Raw genomic sequence first — 25,839 nt, 5'->3', positions numbered from 1 at the left:
AATCTTTAGCACATCTGGTACATAAATATATTGTGATGCCGGTGCCATGCGAACGCCTGTTCTCACTTTCAGGTGCCATTGTAAACAAGAAGCAGGCAGCACTATCTATCACCTGCAAATGTAAACAAACCTATTTGTCTGAGCAACTGTCTGAACATGAAGTAAGACTGAGTGGACTTGCAGGGTCTAAAGTTTTACATTGTTTTATTTTTGAGTGCAGTATTTTTTGTACATAATTCTACATTTGTAATTTCAAGTTTCATAATAAAGAGATTGCACTACAGTACTTGTAATGGGGGAATTGAAAAATAGTATTTCTTTGTTTTTTTACAGTGCTAATATTTGTAATAAAAAATAAATCTAAAGTACATTTTGTATTCTGTAACTGAAATCAATATATTTGATAATGTAGAAAACATCCAAAAATATTTAAATAAATGGTATTCTATTATTGTTTAACAGCATGATTAATTGTGATTAATTTTTTTAATCGCACAATTAATCGCAATTAATTTTTTTAATCACTTGACATCCCTATATGAACTCACCTTCCTGTGGGTTATATAGACTTTAAGGCCAGAAGGGACCATCTTGATCATCTAGTCTGACCTCCTGCACATTGCAGGTCATAAAACCTCACCCACCGCCTCCGGTAATAAACCCATAACCTCTGGCTGAGTTACTGAAGTCCTCAAACCATGCTTTAAAGATTTCAGGTTTCAAAAGAATCCACCATTTACTCTAGTTTAAACCAGCATCAAGTAACCCTTCATCAAGAATCCCTGTTCTCAAAATTAACTTATTTTTTTAGGCCTGAGGTCAGAGATCCAAGGACTTCATCAGTAGAGATGTCAAGACTGCTTAAGTTCTGGAGTCAAAGCAGAAACTGAAACCATTGGAAGGTGGAATGATTATACACCAAGTGCCAAGTCACACTGAGGTGGCATGAGTGTATTTGGATACTTGGCCTCCATCAGCATATAAATGAAGCAGTGCTCAAGTCCTAATAAAAGAAGTACTAGAACATAGTTCTGGTACTGTAAGTAAAAGTACCAGATGTACTGGAATGGTGCTCTAGTGCCCCCCCCCCCCCCCCCCTCAAAATGCTGGATTGTCATTCCGGCCCCTCCAAAAACTGCTGGCACAATTCAAGGCCTGAAACTAAGGGTTACACACAGTCGCAGCTATTGCCAGAAAATAAGGCAGAACAGTCTCTCTGGCTTGGCTATTCTTGGGCCCACATTATATGTGAATTAAGAGTCAGGTGCTCCTCTCAAGCCAAGGTGGCTCATTGACAACTCCCAGCCAATTGACTTTACATTGGCCACAGATCTTGGAAAGCTGCAAGTCAGGCCAACACTTTTACTGCCTGTTATATTTAGTTTCTATTGAGGAATAGTGACTTTAAATACTCTGATTACAAATTCCTTTAGCAATGTAGCATTTCAACTATTATATAATTAGTACATGACAAGAACTGTCTGATTTGCCCAATAAAGAATTTTTACTTAACATAGTGCTTAATTTTATGCAGAGTAAAGGTTTTGGGGAGGAATAGATTGCGCGGGGGGCGGGCGGAGCGAGGCTGGCTCCTCTGTATGTTTGTATTTTGAAGTTTTCCTATCCTACAGACCATGGTTAGGGTATAAAACAAGCATATTTTACAAGCATTTTTTAAAAAAATCAGTGCACAAAAATGTACAGAAGAAAATACTCGCATCTGTTTGCATAGTGTGTGTAATCCATTTAAGGTATTATTTCAACTGAGAGAGAAAAAAGGAGGCCTGAGTTTTTATGCAAGTGCTTTTAATGTCTACCTCCCCTCCCCCGCCCCCCACTTTCCTCTTTAAATATTTTTCTTAGTGTCAGGTACTCGACAGACTCATGGAAATCTAAGCACTAAGACAGGGAACTTTTCCCAAGAGCATGACGTGGAGCAGTGCTATCCTGCTGCTATATCTCTACAGCCCCTTTAGACAAGGGTCACTTCTGGGGACAGGAGATGGGAGGGGATCAAGATTTAAGCACAGGTAAAGGGGAAATGACAGGAACTGTGCCAGACTCAAATGATCTAATAATTCCCTTCAAACAATTTAACACTGTTTAAATCTATTGACTTGAAGGGAGTCACTACTTATTTACATCAATGTAATAGATCAGCATCTGGGTCAAGGCTGAATATAGTTGCATCTCCAGTTACTTACCTTGGGCCAACTGCATCTCTAAAATAACTAACCCTAACAAAACTACATTAGAGATTAATCTACTCTCTTGACTCCAGGAAAGATTCTGTGGAGTAATGATCTTAACACCTGATCTCCTCAAACCAATTCCAAAATTGTGTCTCAGAAAATAAAGACATCCATGATACACTGATTAAAAGAAAATATATTTTATTAAATGTTTCTTAGCCAGAAGAGATGCCCAGCACGGAATGTCCCTAGACACTGAACTCTGCTCTGCTATCCCCAGACCAAGGCTGAGGTGGTGTGTGGGAAGCTTGCACTGCTGTATCATTTCTGGGGATGAATTAATAGCCTTCAGTCACAAGAGCTCTCAGTCCATTAACTTTGAACTGCACTAATTTCAGACTAAAATAAATATTTAGGAACAATGGAAAACCAGTTTGAGGCAATTAATGCTCATGGGAGTCACAGTGTTTTGAGGGAATAGACTCCATTTATTGTACAGAAAAGGAATTCACAGAAGTTGAATTCTAAATGTTTTAAAGTGAGTTGTGCTATATGGACATAAGTTTAAGAATTGTTGGGAGGAAGGTAAAAAAGTGACAGATTCAAAGGCAGTAGGATAAATGATGTGCTGGTGGGAAATAAGAGCAGTGAGAGAAAGAGGATGGAGTTGGAAAAGAAACTTTTAGACCTGCCAAAACACTCATTTGGGATTAGTTTTTGAGCAGTTTACTGCCCATTCAAATACTGCTCCTAAATGTACCTGGGCTTGTTGCTTTTGCCATGTAATCTCTTCTTTGTCCTTCCACTGGCTCCTGCTTCATCTGTTCATCAAACAAATGTCTTGCTTTTTCTTGTAAGATCTAATCTAGCTGTGCCATACCATATGCTGGAATGCTGCAATGTATACCCCATCACTTACTGCCTTCTGTCTGCCAAAGCTCCAGTCCCAGCCTGTATTGCTCGCCAGTCAGCTCCTACCTCCAGCACCTCCAAACTTTGCATGAGAAAAGCTCCCTGAAAAAAATTCATAAAGCTACTACCTTGACCTCCAGACAATACTTCCTGAAGGCCCACCTCTGCTGTGAAGCCTTCAAACACCTATTTGGCTAGGCTAGTGAAGGGCTCTGAATGCCCTTATTTTCCTTCCTTTTACTAACTTCCCCACTCTCGTAAATCCTTCCCACCAATACAAAAACCTAACAAAACCCTTGTCACTGAATCAACTGTGTCAGTTCATCACCATACTCATTTGCTTATAACACTATATCCCCAGGCCCAACACTTCATCTGTTTACTTCTGTTAGGTTGTAAACCTCTAAGGTCTGGGTTGTCTCTTATCTGTGTTTGTACAGCATCCAGGCATAAAAAAACCCTGACCCTCATGTCGTGTGGCTCGTTTTGCGGGCATCTCTTCCAGAAGAAAGCATACCCAGCACTCTCCTCAGTCGATCCTCTTCAGCAAATCACATCTCGCTAAGTGCCGCAATGTTGATACGGTATCTTCAAGCTCTCAAGCATCAGAGCAGTCCCCTAGCAGGACGGTCAGTTTGATTTGGACAATCAAGGAATGTATGGACAGTCCACCCCACAACATTGAGACAAAAGGAAGCCTTTTTAGTCTTGCTTAAGTTTCAACCACGTGACGGGACACACTCCAGCCTTAGTAAGCTGGTTAGGCTGTATGGGATACGCAATTTTTAGGGCATCCTTTCTAGCCCCCCCACTCCCCAGATGGAGGTCTGCTGTGCTGTCCCTGAATAGAGCAGCCAACTCGATCAAAATGCTGCTGAACTACGGTGTCACCCCAAGTCAACACAGAGCTACCAAAGTCTTGATTCGCCTACACATAGGTTCATGACTATGAATCCTAGCAATGTCCATCTCCTGTCATTTTTGCCATCCCCCAATCACCGCAGCACTTAGTGGATCATCAAAGGCTGTGCGGTAATTCAGTTAAAGTCAACAAGCAGTTGCGCATCAACTTGCACACTCTCTCAGCCAGCAAAATTTCCAATGGCAGGATAAAGTCAAGACTACTGAAGGACTTGCTGGCTGCAGGTTTGTTTTTGTAGTGACCATCTCTTACATCAGTTGCCCTATTACCAAGCTAACAAACCTAGTCTGCCCAGCCAGAGCCCAGTAGCCAGGGTGTTTCAGACTAGATCCCTGTAGGTCTTCATGGCTGCCATAGCCCGGAGAGAATAGCTCACCAAATATAATTCATCCTAAAATTTCTCTACCTCTCACAAGTCCAACCTTCCTCCACATGGTGAGATGGTGGAAACTGGGTAAGTAGGGGATTGCCTTGTAGCACCCAGCACAATGGGTCTGTAAATACTAACTGAGGCCTTCAGGCACTACTATATAAATTACAAACGAAGAAACCTCTGTTAATAGTAGAGCTGAGCAAACAGTGGATTTTTTAGTTCAGAGGCTGAACAGAAAAATCCAAAAGAAAAGTCTTGCTCAACCTGAAATGAGTTTTTCATTAAAGTTTTAGGTATTTTTCATCTCGAATTTTAAATTTAGCTACATTTTGAAAAGTAACAGCATTTACTTTCAAAATATTGAAACATTTTATGTTGAAATTGTTGAAACAAAATTGAAAAAAATAATTTACAACATGTTCAGTAGAGACCTACCAGAGTTGAACAGCTAAAATCCCTGAAACTTCGGTCCTCACTGAGCATGCTGCATCCCTCACCGCTCCTGCTTGTGACTGTACTACGCACGCTCTATCCCCACAGAGCGACTGAGCTCCAGCACTGGGTTATGGGAACATACTAGGACTATAATGGCTGCTCTGGGCTGGGGTGGGATTGGCCACCAGAACTGAGAGCAGGGAGCCTCTCTCTTCTGTGCTCTCAATGCTCCCACCTGTTGGGTCCAAGCAACAGGGAGGAAGAAGCCATCAGACTCAAGTGCAAAGGGGGCGAAAGCTGAAGCAGAAGGAAGGAAAAGGAGTAGCCTTGCGTGAGGAGCCTGGTGATACCCGTGAAGGGATGTGTATGAGAGAGAGAAACAATGCAACTGGCTGCATGCAAGGAGACTGGGACAAGGAGCCCACAGGAGAGAAGGGGACACTGGGATGGAGAGCTGGGGGAACGGAGAAGGGATGCTTGTACTGGTTGGGTGAGGAGGCTAGAATCCAGTAAAGATTGTGGGGGAGGGGGGACTTTGACTTATTTGGCTTTGAAGGTAAACAGTGAGATTGGGCAAGGAGCTGGGGGGAGGTGGGAGACTGGAACTGGCTAGAAGTGGCGGCCAGAACTAGGATCCAGACGGGCGATGGGAAACAGATCTGACAAGGACCTGAGTTGCAGGAAGAGTCTTGGGACTGGCTAGGCAAAGAGACTACAACAAGGAAGCGAGGTAGTTGGGGAAGACTGATTGAATGAGGAGCCCAGGGAAGAAGATGAGAAGTGGAAGCTAGTGCTGGCAGAAGAAAGAGGCAGGTCAGATGAGGAGCTGGAGAGGAAACTGGGACTGGGTAGGCAAGGAGAATAGTACTGGGATTAGAGGCCAAAGTAAGAACTGGGACTGGTAGACAAAGAGATTGGGACTGGGACAAGGAGCCAGGAGTGGGACAGGGACAGGGACAGGTTGGAGGGGATGGGGCAGAAGGAATCAAGCTTAAGGGAATGGGCAGAGCTGACTGTGGCCTCTAGAGTCTGAAATGGAACCCAAGATTCTGAATGTCACCACTCCTCTGGTGCCAGCAAATATCTGACTGTCCATCCTGCACACTGAAAGAGGCCTGGCCCGATGGAAAAATAGTAAGTCATCATGTAATTAAAGCTTGGATCATAATGCATATGCACAAAGGGGACTGAATGAAGGTTTCATGGGCAACCTGAATTCTGGCATTTCTTAACTTTACAACTTTAATAATATTCTTGTAAGCTGAGGTGGGCAATTTTTTTTTTTGAAACAGTAAAAATTGCCAAAAATTAAATAAAATTTTCTGGACAGCAAAACAATTTGTGAATTTGGCTGAACACCCTCTGGGAATGTCAAAACCTGATGTTCAACATTAAGTGTAAGGTATATAACTTGGCCATATTTGGATGAACTTTCATGAAAAATGGCAAAAGGCGTACAAAGGACACCCCCCACTACGCCAAATTTCAAGCCCCTGCTCCAAAGGTAGCTGATGCTAGAGCTGTTCAAAAGAAAGGCTGCCAGACTTTTTAACACGGGTCCAAACAACATATTTTTTATTAGCCTGGTACTTGGAAATGGCTGAGCTGTTTTGGCTGAAATTTTAATAAAAATAATAAAGCATGAGGCAGATACCTGGCATGGAACATTTCAGCCTAAACAATTACAGTTTGGTGAAGTATAAACAGCTATAAACGGGGTCTTATAAAAGCAAGTGTTGGGTACCTCTAATATTAACAAGTGCAATATAGTGCAGTGAAACATTAAAAAAAACTCAGTTCAGTCTGAAAGTTTTGTACGAATGTTTACAGGAAGCTCAGAAATAAATTATCCTTGACAAGTGTCACTTGTCTATTTTCCTTGACGTTACCCTGGCACCATTCAGGCTCTTGCCCTTGTTTGCTGGGTTCGACGAAGCCATAATCTTTAGGGTGGATTTTGATTTTGTGCTCTGGAAAACGTCCAATTCAACTTTCAACAGAAAAAAAAAATAAAGTATTTTATTGGGAAGTTGGTGTTACCAGCTCCCTCACAAAAGGCATGAAAGTGGTTCAAGGACAATGAAGCCAACACAGAATGAAATAATTCGAACACAAAGGGTTGAACTGGAGTTATGTCAATTTATCAGTGCCTCCAAGGTTACCTCTGTTCAAAGTAGAGGACAGGAACAGCCCTGATCTTGCTAGATCTTGAATAATCCAACAATGAGGCCTGAACTGGAGCAGTGACATGATTTTACACGTGTCTCCAAGGTAACCTTTGTTGCAACCAGAGCCCATGAGCGGTTCTGACAAAAAACTCCTATAGGGATCATGAAATAAAGCCAAGTGGCTGTGTCCTTTTTTCAGACCTCTGAATGAGGCATCGTTCCATTTAAACAAGGGTGAGCCACACTGACAATTATAAATTCATCATGAAGCATGAGAATCTAACAAAAGAGATCCAGAAAGATTACCTCTATTTAAACTGAGTGGAACTCCCTCCCACTGAAATTTAACTCAGTGAAGCAGTGCACTGCTTGTAATAATGACAATTATGCAGGAGCTTTTGTATAGTTTTTATTACCTCAGCAGTGCAAGGCCCCCAGCTCTATTCACAGTTTATGCATTAGGAATGTTCAGCTGATCTCGTGCTCTGTTTGGCTGAGCACTTCTTAGTGCTCTATCGTAAAGCTAGACCAAGCAATACAAACATTCCTTTATGGGCATAAGCTACCTGTTTTGAAAGTATTATGTAATAAGCTACAACAGGAAGAGTGTTACTGAGCTATGGGTACTCTCCATGGGTCCATTATGGAACATGTGACCAAGAACCCGCATACAGAAATGAGCCAGGAATAAACATCCTGCTGTGGTTCATTGCTATTACATTATGGCCACACTCCATGCTAGCATCTCTCTTCCACTCTCCCCCCACTTCATTCCTTTCTTTACACTACCCCATGAACTGGGAACAGCCTCCACGTAGGCAATAAGCAATAGTTGAAGTGAGCTGTTTGCAAACAACCTATAACCTGGAAACTACTTGTCCAAACTATTCATTGGGTAATAATGTATAATGATTACAGTAGGATCATGGGAATGAGTCACTAACCAGAGCAGAGCCCAAATTTTCATTGAATATTAATTTATAAATTTTGAGAAGTTATTCTTGTATACATTGTTTGTGAAAATACTTCGTCATATATCAGCATGAAAGGAGTTCCATAAAAGTACAAATAAAGTTCCTTTCTGATTCAACAAGGACCCAACATACAAGACCTGATTATGGATTTCAAACAAACCAAACAGAGGTGTTCAGATCTTGCATTACAAATCTAAAGGGCCAGTTGCAAAATTAAGATCAGGATTAAGGTTACAAATACCCCAAATTTCCAGACAGGCTGATTTCTATTTCAGTCAAGTTATTTACTCTACCAGGAAAATGCTATTTATGAAGCACAAGAAGTGAAGAAGGAAGTCCAAGTCATGCTGTCTGGAGAAGCCTCACTTCTTAACTCAGGACAGTCTGTAAAATTAGCATTCCATAACCCCACAAACCTGGAGTGCCTCCACGGAGCCACAGATTTTAACAAAAGATCACACAATTCAGCCATAACAATATGTTCATCTGGTTATTTAAAGTTACTTTCCTGTCCTTAAATGAACAATCCATCTGTTTTTCATTTCCTGACTGGGGGTGGGGAAAAACTACAAAGGTCTAGAAGCTACTGACCAAGGTAAACAGGGTGTTCTATATTTAGCAATAAAATAATAACAAAACATATAGAGAAGGAGAAGGGAAAAATACTCTCCAGGCTGGAGGAGGCACTGAGCCTTAAGAGCCAGAGAACAGATTATTTAGAGTGGTAGGGGATAGGAATGGGTAATTTACTTGCAGCTGTAATTCTTGTGAAGCTTCTGCACAAGGATTCATATATTAAATTGAAACATTTCTCTTTGCTGCTTGCTGTAAGTGGTGAAAGTGCATAGTGAAGTGATGGCAGCTCTAATCATAGGAGGCATCACAATGAAAATATGTGATATTGATCAGTTTTATCCAAGGCAGAATTTGATAGTTTCTGCCATTCAATGTGACATTTTTGTGAAAACTGGCAAACCTGTGAATTTTATACACATTGGCCTCAATCTGCTATTTGATGAAAACATTTGCCATTTGTTTATTTCAAACAGTTTTGTCTCCCACAAAAGACTAGTTTCACATGCGAATTTGTCTTTCATATTCAGTTGATGCCCTCTCCCCTCCCCCCCACTCCCCCCAAAAATTCTAGGCGAGAACAAAAAAAGCCCCCCCCCCCCATTAAATTCTCCAGCATAAGGTTATTAATTGAATGGTCTGGAAATTAGACTTATCCAAATGTGAAGAGGCATCTACAGGTTTTACTGACTAGGAGAATATTAAAGTAATTCTCAAACACTCATGGCTCAGAATATAAGGTGATCAAATGATTCCCGCACATCACAACAGTATGGTGCAGTTAGGGGTATAATAGAGGTTTTACTCCTTCCTTTATTGGCCCCTTCTGGAGACAAGATACTGAGCTATATGGTGCACTGGTCTGGGATATTGGACTATGTGGACATGACCATGGCAGTTCTTAGGTAAGATTTCTCCTGCCTTTTCAATGAAGGCCAGTTCCAGGGTCATTTTTTTTGTCTTACTAGATGCAGCAGTAAAATAATAGTAATAATTACATAGAACAACTGCTTTGGATAAACATTTTCTGTAAGTCATTCTGAACTCCAGCCATTTCAAAAGCCAGACAGGAAAGCAGGCCTACCCTGCTAATAAATCTGTTTTTCCTTTTCAGAAAAGGAACTCAGATGCTGTGAATCATCACACTGTAAATTCTGTGGACCATAGCTAAAATGAAAACTGAAGTTATAAAAACTATCAAACAATACTGGACCTGACACTGCAAGGTGCTGGTCATCCTCTGACCATATTGAAATCAGTGGATTGGGCCCCTTCTAATCAAAATGAGGAGGGCTAAAAGGTACTTCCTCCTTTAATAGCAGATAATATAATATATTTTGTATTTTAATTCTATTTTATTTGCTCTGAACATACTTTGTTTTAAGTAGCATGTTTCTGCTTCTCAGGACCCTATAATGATCTATCAATAAAAGTAAGACTGCTCTAAAGAGCCTTATTTTAAAGAACATTCACCTCTCATTGTAGCTGAGAACAGCAAGAAGCTTTTCTCTCACACAGGAATGTCTGATGTAAATCAGTTTGCAAAAGCCTTCGACTTTGTATGTTCCAGTATCCAATATCATTGGCAGAAGAGGTCAAAACACAAACTAAGAGTCCAGATGTCTTGGGGTTTTAAATGACTGCATAAGTGCTGACAAACCTCACTGGGCCATGAAAAAAATCTCTGTTTTTACTTCCTGACCACCATTCCTTCTTCTGCATTGTTAGGTGATTATTTTAAAAGCCAGATTATCCTCTGACGTGTTTTCCTTTTCTGAAACAAACATGCATAAAGCCACACAGAAGTAATCACACAGATTTATTACTATCGTTACTAAGTTATAGAATGCAGAACAAGGATCCTTAACATAATTCCTAGCAAGGTAATTTGTTACTACTTTGTCACTTTGAACATGTTGTGATTTAGCAGATTCCTTTAATATTGGATCAAGCTAATATTTAAACCCTAATCTTTTCTCCCCTTGCCTGTGCTTCTTGATTTCTCTCTTTCCCTTGTACTTATTAGCCTCATGACTGAGTACATTAATCTATTCACCATACAGTTACTTTATCTTCCTGTTTCTGTAATTTATACCATATACCATATTTAATCATTTAACCCTGAGAAGTATTTTGCATCTCATGTTGTATGAAATATGCTACACAAAGTAAATCTGTATTCTTTTTCCCTAGACCAGTGGTTCTCAAACTTTAGCAACCCGAGGACCCCTATTTTGATTTAAAAATTTTTGTGGATGCCCAAACCCCCTGCTCAGCCCCAGGTCCTGCTCCCACTTCACCCCTTCCCCCAAGGCCCCGCCCCACTCCACCTCTTCCCGCCCCTGCCTCTCTTTCCCCCCCCCCCCCCCATCTTTTTCTTCCCCTGAGCACGCCCAATCCCCCTCCCTCCCAGTGCCTCCTGCATGCTGCTGAACAGGAGGTGCTGGGAGGGAGGGGGAGGAGTTGATCAGCAGGGCCCACAGACCCTCTGGAGTACCCTCGCGGACCCTCAGGGGTCCGCAGACCCCAGTTTGAGAAACACTGCCTTAGACAATAAGCCCAGTTGAATTAAAGGGATCAAAGAAAACCAATTTTGTGCAAACTTTATAGGTTCATGATTTGAAGGAAAGCAGCTCAGTCATTTGTCTTAAGTAGTACATTTTTAAGATACTCGCTTTCTGGTGCCCAAAGAATGACTGTGGGTAAAATTTTCAATTTTGCCTCAGTGACTTTAGAGGCTAAACCCCATTTCAAATGTCACTGAGGCACAAAGGAGCCTAAGTCCTATTGTTTGAGATACATAAAACTCCGTGAGACAGATGCTTTCCAAAATTTTACCCTTTATCTTCTGAAGATCTAAGATGAATGGAGTGCAAGATGGAAATTTTCCTATCAAATCAGGCAAATTCAAGTAACAGCAATATTAGCAGGTTTCAGAGTAGCAGCCGTGTTAGTCTGTATCCGCAAAAAGAAAGCTCTCTAACACCACATTCTACAGGCCATTATCCTCTGATCCCACTGAGGATTACCTAAAGAAACTACACCATCTGCTAAAAAAACTCTCTGACAAAGCACAGGAAGAAATCTGTACAGACACATGCCTAGAACCCCGACCAGGGGTATTCTATTTGCTACCCAAGATCCATAAACCTGGAAATCCTGGACGCCCCATCATCTCAGGCATTGGCACCCTAACATCAGGCTTGTCTGGTTATGTGGACTCTCTCCTCAGACCCTACGCTACCAGCACTCCCAGCTATCTTCGAGACACCACTGACTTCCTGAGGAAACTACAATCCATCGGTGATCTTCCAGAAAACACCATCCTGGCCACTATGGAAGTAGAAGCCCTCTACACCAATATTCCACACAAAGATGGACTACAAGCTATCAGGAACAGTATCCCCGATAATGTCACAGCTAACCTGGTGGCTGAACTTTGTGATTTTGTCCTCACCCACAACTATTTCACATTTGGGGACAATATATTCCTTCAAGTCAGCGGCACTGCTATGGGTACCCACATGGCCCCACAATATGCCAACATTTTTATGGCTGACTTAGAACAACGCTTCCTTAGCTCTCGTCCCCTAACGCCCCTACTCTACTTGCGCTACATTGATGACATCTTCATCATCTGGACCCATGGAAAAGAAGCCCTTGAGGAATTTCACCATGATTTCAATAATTTCCATCCCACCATCAACCTCAGCCTAGATCAATCCACACAAGCGGTCCATTTCCTGGACACTACTGTGCTAATAAGCGACGGTCACATAAATACCACCCTATACCGGAAACCTACTGACCGCTACACTTACCTACATGCCTCCAGCTTCCATCCAGGACACACCACACGATCCATTGTCTACAGCCAAGCTCTAAGATATAACCGCATTTGCTCCAATCCCTCAGATAGAGACAAGCACCTACAAGATCTCTATCAAGCATTCTTAAAACTACAATACCCACCTGCTGAAGTGAAAAAACAGATTGACAGAGCCAGACGAGTACCCAGAAGTCACCTCCTACAAGACAGGCCCAACAAAGAAAATAACAGAACACCACTAGCTGTCACCTTCAGCCCCCAACTAAAACCTCTCCAGCGCATCATCAGAGATCTACAACCTATCCTGAAAGATGATCCTTTACTCTCACAGATCTTGGGAGACAGACCTGTCCTCGCTTACAGACAACCCCCCAACCTAAAGCAAATACTCACCAGCAACCACACATCACTGAACAAAACCACTGACCCATGAACCTATCCTTGTAACAAAGCCCGATGCCAACTCTGTCCACATATCTATTCAAGTGACATCATCATAGGACCTAATCACATCAGCCATACCATCAGGGGCTCGTTCACCTGCACATCTACCAATGTGATATATGCCATCATGTGCCAGCAATGCCCCTCTGCCATGTACACTGGCCAAACCGGACAGTCTCTACGCAAAAGAATTAATGGACACAAATCTGACATCAGGAATCATAATACTCAAAAACCAGTGGGAGAACACTTTAACCTGTCTGGTCATTCAATGACAGACCTGCGGGTGGCTATCTTACAACAGAAAAACTTCAAAAATAGACTCCAACGAGAGACTGCTGACCTGGAATTGATATGCAAACTAGACACAATCAACTCAGGATTGAATAAGGACTGGGAATGGCTGAGCCATTACAAACATTGAATCTATCTCCCCTTGTAAGTATTCTCACACTTGCTTCTTATCAAACTGTCTGTACTGGGCTATCTTGATTATCACTTCAAAAGTTTCCCCCCCCCCCTTACTTAATTGGCCTCTCAGAGTTGGTAAGACAACTCCCACCTCTTTATGCTCTCTGTATGTGTATATATATATCTCCTCAATATTTATTCCACTCTATATGCATCCGAAGAAGTGGGCTGTAGTCCACGAAAGCTTATGCTCTAATAAATTTGTTAGTCTCTAAGGTGCCACAAGTATTCCTGTTCTTTTAGCAATATTAGCAATTAGAGATGGCTGGCCTTAAGTTTGTCAAATGAGTCGTTAGTCTCCATCTCTTTCCTAATAGAAAAGTGCCCATATCCTGAAAACTGACAGTTTGCAGCACTTTATGACACTTTTAGTGCACAGCGGCAAGGTCCACACAGTGATTAGTGCACTCTAGGTTTACACCCCAGCTTGTCACACACATTGAATCTCCATGTAGACCATCCCTAAGAAAGATAGTTAGATTAAATATTCTCCTCAGGTCTTTCTACCTCAGGACTAGAGCTGGCAGATTTTTTTTTTCAGCAAAAAGTAAATTAACTGAACAATGAATTTTCCAGGGAACCAGAAATATTTGCCAAACCAAAAAACTGTTATTTGCTCAGTCCTGCTTGAGATGGCTTAGCACTCACACAAGATCTCCTTTCCCCAGAAAGTCTCTCCCATCTCCCTCATAACCAGGTGAGGTAATGTTCTATCTGCCCCAATGAATCAACAAAATCCACTTAATCCTTTCCAAGCAGAATCAACAGCTAATCACAAGATGAACTATGTCAAACAAACACTGCCAGCCTATTATAAACGGATAAATAAATAATAATAAACTATGAGGGCATTAGGTAAGACTGAGATGGAGATTATAATTACCTGGGGACACTAATTACTCCATGATGCATGAATGTGTTTTCCGGTCACAATGTTTTCTTTCTTGTTAACCACCTCATACAACACTACTCGAAGATCATGACTTCCTTTATAATCCATTGATTTATTTACCACCCAGGGTTTCAGAAATGGAGCAGTCTAAAACAATGGCACTTTAAAGCTAGTCTCCTATGGGGTTGTTATAATTTGTTCCTGAAATGATCTATTAAGTTACATGCGTCATCACCAACCCTGAAATTAACAAAGAAGCCTTTAAAGCAGTTATGTCTGGTTATGTAACGGTTTACTCACACAAAGCCCCAAAAGTAGAATTCATCCTGAAATGTCCATCATATGGGGCTAAACAAAGCAACTACTTTCATGGTTAGTGGCATTTTTCTTACATGGAAAGACGCTTCAAGTAGTGCTCACTCTCCAAGAACAGAGAGCATCCCCAAGGGGTAAGTGAGGAAGAAATCAAGCTGAACACTGTCATACTATAGCGGAAAAGAGTTAAAGTATATAATTATCTGCCTAACTGTACAATTTGTTCCTTAAATGTAGCAAACCTTCTTCCTGCACTATCTGGGCGGGGGGGCGGGGGGAGGAGGGAGAGAGAGAGATAGATCCATCTGCCTAGATTATACATTCCATCCAAGATTCAGCATGAGATATATTATGCTCTTGTATATCAGACATTTCCAAAACACTGTGAAAGCTGTACAAATACCCAAAAGGCTTGGGGCAGGGTAAAGTTTCATTTTATTGGCAAATACTCTGAGGCTGAGTTTTCATTCTAGGGTCAGAACAGGGCAGGATCCAGCTGCATCACCCAAAGTATAATTACTATGGGCTATTAAAAGGTTTAAGCTTGATTAAGAATCCTGTTTGGTTGGAATTTCAAATATTTAACCTGCAATTTTCAAAGCACTGCACAAGCACCCAGCCAACATTACAGGAAGTTAAGCGACTAAAATCCATGCACAATGTTGAACCTGTATCTCTCCCTGTCTCCACTCTTAAAAAGTTCCACTTGACTGATCATTAGGGTTCACTACCTCCCATCCCAAGAAGTAATGCTGTAAACAAGGAGTTCTCTCATACCTTAGCTCTTGTGAGAATTTAAGAGCTGTCGATTCCTTGAGGCTGAATGAGAGGTGGAGGGCCAAATTCCAGTTGCAGGACCATAATCCAGTGCGGCCAGCTGGAGATCCAGAGCTGTGCTGCAGGATCCGAGAGGGTTCAGCTAAAGATCCAACACCAAAATCCGGGCTAAGAGATGCAGAGCTGGGGAAGTTCAGCCAGAGATGTAGCATTAAAAGGCAGGTGTTATGCTACAAGATGTTAATGGCTGCCATCAAGTGTGTCTATGGGCAATCATTAAAGCTGATGAGTGTGCTAGCTCTGACCCTAAGTACCCCTGCATTCACTCCCTACACACACTGTTGTAATAATCTTTGTACAAAATATGCCTCGTGAGGTATCATTTGAAAAATCATAACTTGCTGATCATGATGTATATATTAATAGTGTGACAAAGTTCTGTCCTTGACTCCATGGGTCCTGCGTTTCTTGACGGATTTTGCTAGCCTCAGAGGCTCACTGTGACCCTCTACATAACTCTTCTCTCTCTAGAGGCCAGGGTCACAGTCTACTGAGCCATTTTCATCATAAGCCAGAAAGGGAGGTGAGGAGAAACAACCCTCCCTCGCACAGTCTCTGTTGTCTCCCAGTATCAGTGATTAATCAGGGAGGGGGGGGGGGAGCCCGGGCCCACCCTCTACTCCGGCATCCAGCCCAGGGATCCTAAAATTAGCAGCAATGGAAGCTGACTTTTTGGAAATAGGACGTGTACAATTCCCTGGGCTACTTCCCCACAGCAGCCCCCCACTCAATATCTTCTTCACAATTACCTCAGGGTCTCCTTCCTTGCACCTGATATGGATTCGTACTACTTCGTTCCTCCAACAGCACAGCTCTGTCCTATGGCTCCTGACACCCACCCCGCACTGACTAACTGGGAGGCTTTTAACTAGTTCCAACCAGTCCTTGATTGGCTTCAGGTGTCCCAATCAATCTAGCTGTCTCTCCTGCGTTCTAGAAGGATCTTAATTGGCCCCAGGTGTCTTGATTAACCTGGAGCAACTGCCATTTGGTTACCATGGCACCAGGGATTTGTTTAGCCTGGGGCTAACATACCTGTTCCTCACTACTTTACTGTAGCCATCTGGCCTTGTCCCATCACAATAGTTATAGATATAAGCTGGAATTATGACCAAAATGTGTTTAAACCAGGCATGTCAGGGAGAGTTGGTAAGCAGGTCTGCCTTAGACAAAGGAATGTGTATTTGATTCTCTGTCCAGCCCAGTCTTCAGGCAAAGACAAGGAAGGTCCATTTTTATGTATTATGTAAACAAAGATATTAAGCTATCAAGGGGAAAGAACTCAGGCCAACTGTACGCTCTGGCAATCAAGCCCTTCCTCTGTCTCCTCCGTAGGAGGTTGACAGAGTTGGTGCTGCGGGAGCCGGAGCTGCAGCTGGTCCTGTCGGCGTACGCCGACAACGTGCTCCTTGTGGTCCAGGACCCGGGCGACTTGGTCTGGCAAGCCTCCACCCACACCATCTATTCGGCAGCTTCCTCTGCCCGGGTCAACTGGGTCAAGAGCTCTGGCCTGGTGGTAGGGGACGGGTGGGAGGCGAGCTCCCTTCCACCCGTGCTTCAGGCCATCCGGTGGAGCGCGGGTCCACTGCTCTATCTCGGCATTTACCTTTCTGCCACGCATCCGTCTCCGCCGGAGAACTGGCTAGGTTTAGAGGGCAGGGTGTCGGAGCGGCTCCGGAAATGGACAGGACTGCTCCGGTGTCTCTCCCTTCGAGGGAGAGCACTGGTGCTCAATCAACTAGTCCTGTCCATGCTCTGGTACTGGCTCAACACCCTGGTCCCAGCCCCGGGTTTCCTGGCCAATCTCTGGACGTCGATTCTGGAGTTCTTCCATCTTCTGCCTCCAGGCCCTGCAGAGACTCCTTGGTAGTCCGGCGTGGAGCGTATTGGCGCACGCCTTCCTGCGCCGCTTCTGAGGGCTCCAATATGACCGGCAGCTCCTTTGTCTCCATCCAAGAGGTCTTCCGCGAGACCTCTCTGGGCTGCCGGTCTTCTACCAGGACCTTCTCCGGACCTGGAAACTGTTCTCAGTGACCAGGTCCGTGGCGGCCACCGTGGGAGCAGATCTCCTCGCGGAGCCCCTGCTACACAACCCCCAGCTCCGTGTGCAGGTGGCGGAGTCCCCCATGGTGCGCCAGAGGTTGGTCCTGGCAGAAGTCACCAAAGTCGGAGACCTCCTGGACTACGACCGGGGAGACTGGCTGGATCCCCTGATGCTCGCTCGGTGCATGGGGCTCTCCAGACCTAGTACTCCCCGGCGCGTCCTTCAGGAGGTGAGGGCCGCTTTGCTGCCCGCTGCTCGGGACTATCGCGACCGGGTCCTGCGAGAGGGCACGCCCCGCCCACCCTCCACTCCAAGCCCTCCAGACTTTTTCATCGGGCCCCTGCCCCGTGGACCCAACCGGCCCTCTCCCCGTCCCTTCACCATGAGCCAGCTGCACAATCTGCAGCCGGTTCTGTTCCGGACCGCGCCAAGGAAACATCTATACACGCTCGTGCTCCATGTTCTTCATGTCCTCACCCTCGCATCCCGCCCCGATACGAAGTGGCAGGACCTTCTGCCACCCCTGGAGGGTGAGGAGCCCCAGTGGGCCAGCCTTTATTCTAGTCTGATCCCGAAGCCCACCGGGGACATCAGTTGGCAGCTCCTTCACAGAGCCGTGAGCACGGGCATGTACTTGGTGCGGTTTACCCCTATCCCAGACACCTGCCCCTTCTGCGGCGTGAGGGAGACCCTGGCACATGTTTACCTGGAGTGCTCCAGGCTGCAGTCCCTATTCCGGCTCCTCACGGATATTTTGTTAAGATTTTGGTTGCACTTTTCTCCTCACCTTTTTATTTATGCACTCCCTATCCATTACCCCACAAAGTCACGGGACCTCCTGGTCAACCTCCTCCTGGCCCTAGTGAAACTGGCCATCTATAAAACCAGAGTGAGGAGGTTGGCCGATGGAGTCTCCTGTGACTGTGAGGACTATTTCAGGTCCTCCGTTCGTTCACATATCCGGGCAGAGTTCCTCTGGGTGGCATCCACTGGCTCCCTTGATGCCTTCGAGGAGCAGTGGGCGCTGTCCGGGGTTCTCTGCTCGGTGTCCCCGGCTGGTTCGCTTTGTTTGACCCTTTGACCTCACTCCTGTCTCTGTTCTTTTATTAGTTGTCCCCCGTAATTTTTTGGTCTCCTGGTCCTGTGGACCCCCCCTTAGGCTGGGGGGGATCCTTTAGCAGGGGGCGGGCTTCACCCGCCCACTTCCTGGATCCCAATAGGATCAAGGGGAAAGAAAAGGCATGGAGCTTCCTTCACCACCAGACTCCATGTCACCTTCCTCACAACTTGAATAAACTTTACGTTGAGGGTAAACTTGAGAAGAATCCATTCAAAAGTTCACTGGACTATAAAAGAAAGGGGCAGAAAACCCCAACTTATCTCTCTCACCAAATACAAAAAAATTGATACTTTGGGCTCCTGAAGGAGATCCTGACTCAAGGGAAGGTAAGCCATTTTGCTGGAAGACTGTGAGGATAAATGGTATCTTGAACAAAGGCTGTATGTTGCTAGTTTAAGTTTTAATTGCTAGAAGGCGTTTCACTTTAATTTGCTAATAACCGTTCCTAACTTTATCTCTTATACTTGAACTCACTTAAAATCCTACTTTCTTTGGTTAATAAACCTGTTTCAACTTTCAGCAAACAGTGCTGTGTTTGAATTAAAGTGAAGGTTAACTCCAGTGAATGTGGCAAGTTGTTGGGTTTTGTCTCTTTAAAGGTGCAAACAGACTGTATTATTTCTCTGAACGTTGCAGAAGAGGGCTGGACATTACAGAGCAGACAGGTTTGGGAAGGTTCACAACTGGGGGGTGGGTGTTGAGGTCACCTGCTAACATTAACCAAGTCTGGGAAAGATAAGAGTGTGTCTGTGATAACTGCTAGATTTAAAGGGATTGAGTCAGAGCTGTACAGAATACAGAACATGGAGTGCATGCTGGTTGCTGGGTGTGTGTGTGTCCCAAGTAGGGAGCCAGAGGCAGCAGAAGCATTTTGAGGCACTCAGGGTTATAATACAAGCAGTGACACAACCTCTTACTGGTCTGAATCGCACCCTGAAGTGCGACACTAACCATCTTCACTCAGACTAAATGAAAGAAATAGTTAAGTTCCTTTATGGAGTAAGATAGCTGGAGACAACCGAGACCACCATCCAAGGCACTGAACTGCATGCTAGGCCAATCAGTAGCTAAGCCACGTGGGCTGGGGGGTTTCCCTGGGGACTAGGGCTGCAAGTTTTGGTTGGACGTATTCCTGGAATTTTCATCACATGACAATCATTCATTAAAGATTAATCTTTAATTCATGGGGACTCCAGGACAGTCCTGGAGGGTTGGCAAACCTCCAGGGACTGATTGTAAATGGAGGTGCTGGGACATTGATTTGGCTGTAGATGAATGTGAAAACAAATAGAAAGCAAGAGAAAGCTAGCAAAGAAGGCAGAGGAGGATTCATGAGCATGGCCCTGAGCGGGAGCAGAGACAGAACTCCTCAGGGCACATGATTAGCTGGAAAAGCAGGCTTGGAAACTGTAAGCAAGGCAGAAGGAAATTGCCTGATGTTTGTTCCTACTATTTTCAGGGAAACAGGACTTTGTATACATTCCTAGTAAATAAACAGGATTGCACCAAAGAAATACCTACAAAGCTAAATCAAAATGCGGAAGAGGAGAGACAATAAAATGCACTGCTGTGAGGAAGGGATTACTTCCTATTCCCAACAGAGCAGCAGATAATCAAATGAAAAATAATTCATTTTACATATTATTAAACAAAACAAATTGGAAATTTGTCTCCCTCCACTCCCCACAGTGTCACTGTGGCAGGGACTGTTAAGAGGAGGTGGAAGAGGAAAATATTTGTCTTTATATCCCAAGCACATGTAACAATTGCTGCCAAACCCTTCTACTCATAGTCCTATATTAAACATTAAAACATCATCTTTATGTTAAGGGGAAAATATCTCCACTCTGTGGGTACCACTAATGTCTAAAGGGACACTGCCAAGGTTGACATACTTCAGATATGCACAATCTGGCCCACAAAATCAGTAGAGTGTAAAGGGACCTGTACTCTACCTAGTCCATCCTTCATTTATTACTAGACATTATTCATACTGCAGTACTGAATCACTTCAGGTAGGTGGGGCCCCATTGTGCTAGGTGCTGCACACCTACAAAGTAAAAGACAGCCCCTGCTCCGAAGAGCTCACAGTCCTGTTGAATAACACTTTCAACTTATGATTTAATATAAATGTCACTCTCTAGAGAAAATAAGTCACTTGGTATAGTCGGGATTCCATCACATATTGTAGTGTGGGAAATTATAGAATGTCTATAAGTTAATTGTGATATTTTCAAAAATGAAAGCATCTAGTTGGGTTTGAATTCATTTGTCGGATCATATATTTAGTTATTTGCAAATATTTGCACAGCTGCCAGATATTGATGGAAATGTTTGGGCATCCCAAAAGGTTAACAAATCTTAACATAAGATTCTTAAAGTGTATTTTTCACTATCCTCTAATGTTCTTTTTAAAGTATTTCAATAATAGAGTTAGGGAATAGAAATTCCAGAACACAAATACCAAGCAGTTAAAAGAGAGGCCTTTTCAAACTATCCGAAGGATAAAAATTATTCATCCAAATGATTAAACAACAAGTACATCTGAAGATAATGAAGACGAGTTTGCAATAATTTGCTAACCAAAACAGGGCTAACTTCATAATAAACATTATTTGTGATGACGAGCTGTAAGAGCACTCAAAAGAGATGACCTTTTTCGTATGATAATTTGCTAGCTATCGCTGCAGCTCTGCATAATTATTCCATTATTTCTCTGCATCACATTCCCAAGTTATACAGAGACATTGCCTAATATGTAAATATAAATTGCTGCTTTTCTTACTGTCTCTTCCTTTTCCAAACCACATACATCTCCTGTACGCAGCATATTATTAAACCTTCTAGGAAGGCAAAAGTTAATAACTAGTTTCTCTATAGGAATACATTTTATTGTACCAGGGGATTTATTATCTGAAGTCAGACAGGCTGCAAAGTTGCTGATGAGAAATAACCCTTCTGTTATAGTAAACTGTTTAGCCAACAGTTAGGTACATGTGACTATAGATTTGAAATATCTTGCACAAAAACTAAATAGTTTTCAAATTAAAAGCTTTATTGGGCTAAAGCCTGCTTTAAATCCCATTAGAGTCAATGGTAAAACTGCCATTAATCTTTGTCATGATTCTCTCAGAATTGATGTTTAAAACCATTTTGTTCCTATCTGTGCTTACTATTTAAAAATACACCCCCCCTCCCCCAATTATAAACATTTCTCCTTTTAAAAAGATGACTAATAGGTAATGTAATACTAAGCCTTCACTCCAGCAGTTTAAATGCACCATAGGACACTAATGACTTTCAGTTGTTACCACCAGATGGCTGGCCATTATGAAATGACTTTGTTGTTTCAGTCCTAGTGGACACTTCAGTGATCACTACCTTAACTAGCAGGCTCAGCAGAGAAGGCAGGGATTCAATTGGCCATGGAAAGACAATTGCACTCACTCCTAGAGCAAGTCCTTGCAGGCCACAGTTGAGGCACACTGGTGGGACATTTTGGAGCAAGCGCATTCTGTGTGTGTTTGGGAATCAGTGGAGGATTTCAGTCTTTGCTGCTGGAAAAAACAGTTCTAGACAGATTTTACATTAATCATTTTTAAAAGCTTTAATGAAATCTCACTAGCTAGCCAAGTGTTTGTCCAACTGTCAAGTGCTCAAAGGGATGGGAAAAAAAAAAGAGAGGTTTATGTGTCACCCAATTTTGATATGAACTCTAGTCCTATGTGCTGAGAGAAGTGCCATTATACAATACAGTACTTGAAAAAGTGTCAAAACAAAAACCCAACACAATTTTTAGAGGCCAACGGTAAGCCCCTGGAGAGGAAAAAAGGAAAGACTTATGCTTTAGCGCCTTTGTTTTGTTCCAAATTTATGGCTAAGTGGACAATGTGACAGACTGACATCATCCTGGACAAACCTTACGGAATTAAAGTTTACTGAATTAGGATTAATACCTTTGGGGTCCATTGTATTAAAAATGCAACTCTGTATGGATTATTGTGAAATTGTATGTAGCTCCTCTAGGAAGAGGGAGATGCTAATGTAATTCCTCTGGTTACCAGCCCTTGGAAGCCACCCTACCTATCCTTGCAACAAAGCCCGATGCCAACTCTGTCCACATATCTATTCAACTGACATCATCATAGGACCTAATCACAACAGCCATGCCATCAGGGGCTCGTTCACCTGCACATCTACCAATGTGATATATGCCATCATGTGCCAGCAATGCCCCTCTGCCATGTATATTGCTATGTACATGACAGTCTCTACACAAAAGAATTAATGGACACAAATCTGACATCAGGAATCATAACATTCAAAAAACAGTAGGAGAACACTTCAACCTTTCTGGCCACTCAATAACAGACCTGCGGGTGGCAATTTTGCAACAGAAACGCTTCAAAAACAGACTCCAACGAGAAACTGCTGAGCTTGAATTGATATGCAAACTAGATACAATCAACTTAGGCTTGAATAGAGACTGGGAATGGCTGAGCCATTACAAACATTGAATCTATCTCCCCATGTAAGTATTCTCACACTTCTTATCAAACTGTCTGTACTGGGCTATCCTGATTATCACTTCAAAAGTTTTTTTCTCTTACTTAATTGACCTCTCAGAGTTGGTAAGACAACTCCCACCTTTTCATGCTCTCTGTACGTGTGTATATATATCTCCTCAATATATGTTCCATTCTATGCATCCGAAGAAGTGGGCTGTAGCCCACGAAAGCTTATGCTCAAATAAATTTGTTAGTCTCTAAGGTGCCACAAGTACTCCTGTTCTTTTTACCCTCTGGAAAGTTTTGCATACACTAGTTCAAATGGGATTCTCTAGGGACCAAAAGACAAAAAGGATTTTTTGAATGAATAGCCTGGTTTGAAACAGGCTCATTCTTCTTCCTGGTCCAGCAAATGGACAGGACCCTTGGTCCACGGAGGGCCATAGTCCTTAGGGAAGCATTGGAAGGACTGGGCATACTGAGGCCCCATAAGAATGGGCACTTGTTCTGAGTTGAAGCTGTGATGAACTTGAAACCACAAGGCAGCCTCTTGGGTGGAGTTTTGAAGGATTGCTCCTGATTAGGGTTGGAAGAGACCTCAGGAGGTCATCTAGTCCAACCCCCTGCTCAAAGAGCTAAAGAGAAAGTAAGCAGGCCTGCTTAGGTGGAGTTGCTTGCTGGGATATTACAGTGTAGTCAGAGGACTGTGCATCCTGGAAGTACTCCGGTCAGAAGGGCGTGAGACACATCTCCCCTCAAGAGAGGTGACAGCCAGGTGAGACTGAAGCCCAGAAGCCTTTGCTGGACCATACAGGGAGAGTACAGGTGCATATACCATCAACCCTGATGCACAGAAACATCATGTTGTGCTCAGCTAGACTAAAAGGAGATCCACACTGAAGGCTAAATCCTAGATTTCTTCCTATGTGAGTTTCCTTGAGCACAGACTGTGTGTAATATAACTACACGTCTCCAAGGTTTGGCCTCCTCGCTGGATTTAATTTGTATGACATGGCTTGTCGATGGTTTGTGTGCTGCAGTGTCTACCCATGTCTAGAGGGTGAATTATTAAGCAATCAGGGTCATGGATTAGTTGGTTTGTTTCCATGAATTGTGTCTCCCTAATTTTTTGAAGTGGTTGGCACCGCTTATAACTTTGCAATGATTCTTTCGATCCAGCAGAGCAACTATACCACCACCTGTAAGAATTGTAGTGCACAGCCATGAAATTCAGTCTAGAAAAATGTGTACCTATAAAGAAGCAACAGAAAGTTTCACTTTGCATTTCAGTGAAAGCTTGATGGCATCCACTAGACTTCAGCTGGCTTTGTTTGCATGTATCAACCTGAAACAAATCAAATCAAATCAAATTTGGCATGGTTTGGGGTTTCTTTGTGCAATGCTCACACCGCTCAAATGGCCATATTGAATCCAAGAAAAGAGTCAGAGATCTTGCCAGCAATGATCTGAGTTTCACAACTGCATAGATGTAAATTGTCCATGTTAGGACAACAACAAAACCGACCACTGGAATTGTTTCTTGATAAGAGAGAGAGATTTTACAAGCCAACCCAGAGTCAGCACATACTTGTGTACTTATTTTTGCATGCACAGTTGTTGCCATTTCATTCAGAAATGGTTTAAAATAGAGAAGCATTGTGGTCTAGTCCAGGGGTAGACAACCTATGGCACGCATGCCGAAGGCGGCACGCGAGCTGATTTTCAGTGGCACTCGCACTGCCCGGGTCCGGGCCACCGGTCCAGAGGGCTTGGCATTTTAATTTAATTTTAAATGAAGTTTCTTAAACATTTTAAAAACCTTATTTACTTTACATACAACAATAGTTTAGTTATATATTATAGACTTGTAGAAAGAGATCTTCTAAAAACGTTAAAATGTATTACTGGCACGCAAAACCTTAAATTAGAGTGAATAAATGAAGACTCGGCACACCACTTCTGAAAGGTTGCCGACCCCTGGTCTAGTCAATAGGTTACTCTCCCTCTGACCTTTGTCTGTTTAGAGCAGGGTCTCCTACAATTTATTTGGATAAACCTAGCACTAGGCATTACTGTTACACAAATAATACTTATTTTCATGCACCAATTCCTAATGTGCACATGCAGGCCTGATAAATAAATGCCAAAGCAGACACATTTTAAATGTACAAAGACATCAGGTCTCACTATAAAAAATCTTACCTGCTGAATTAAACAATAGACAAAGGGCTTGGCATTGGTCTCCTTGGACTGTAAACTGTAGGCACAATCAGGAAGCTAGACATTTAAGTGACCTCATCTGAGGGTTAAAAAGACCTGCAAATGCAAAAATGCCCCAACAGTTATTCACACCTATAATATTGTGTCCACAAATAGCTGAGCTACCAGGTAATGCTGGACTGAAAGTTAGACCTAAAGTATCTGAGGGAATTTATCAATAATGGCTTGGCTCTGTATGAAGTCTGACAGTGTGTAAGCTAAACACTCATTTTCGGGATTGTTTTCATCCAAGAATTATTTGATTCCTGGGTTAAGGAAAGGTACCAGCACATCACTCAGTTGGCCTCCATTATAAAGGACTTCTCACATCCTAGACCTATATTAATCTCTGCTCAATAGAACCCTAGTGTTTTCAACTATGAACATTTAATTACGGGGTGGGGTGTGTGAAAGAAAGCTGTATTTATGCCTAGATACATGGAGACATGCTAAAGAAACTTGTGTTCATGTGTGTGTCCATCTGTCCATTCCTCCTACTGCAGCTTTGTCCTCATCCGAGCTGCAGCACTGAGTCTTTCCTCACGCTCCCTAACTCAAACATTGGACAAGG

At 43.0% G+C, this 25,839-nt stretch overlaps 1 protein-coding gene across 22 annotated transcripts in view; it reads right to left on the bottom strand.

Annotated features, from left to right (window-relative positions):
- The window catches only part of PHLDB2 (pleckstrin homology like domain family B member 2), a 169,898-nt gene that overhangs the window by 127,035 nt on the left and 17,024 nt on the right, over positions 1–25,839 (bottom strand). For 7 of the 22 annotated variants that reach the window (XM_024103496.3, XM_065588512.1, XM_065588452.1 and 4 more), the window contains exon 1: positions 15,278–15,904. The gene's annotated coding sequence lies outside the window, so the exon portion shown is untranslated. Of the gene's footprint in view, positions 1–15,277; positions 17,353–25,211; positions 25,588–25,839 lie in introns of those variants that run through there. The other 15 variants (XM_065588426.1, XM_065588483.1, XM_024103545.3 and 12 more) reach the window with 12 other exon arrangements.

This window comes from Chrysemys picta, chromosome 1 (genome assembly GCF_011386835.1).
Source record: "Chrysemys picta bellii isolate R12L10 chromosome 1, ASM1138683v2, whole genome shotgun sequence".
In the NCBI taxonomy this organism is placed as follows: domain Eukaryota; kingdom Metazoa; phylum Chordata; order Testudines; family Emydidae; genus Chrysemys; species Chrysemys picta.
Note: the sequence above shows the minus strand (reverse complement) of the source record. Positions and strands in the feature narration are given on the sequence as shown.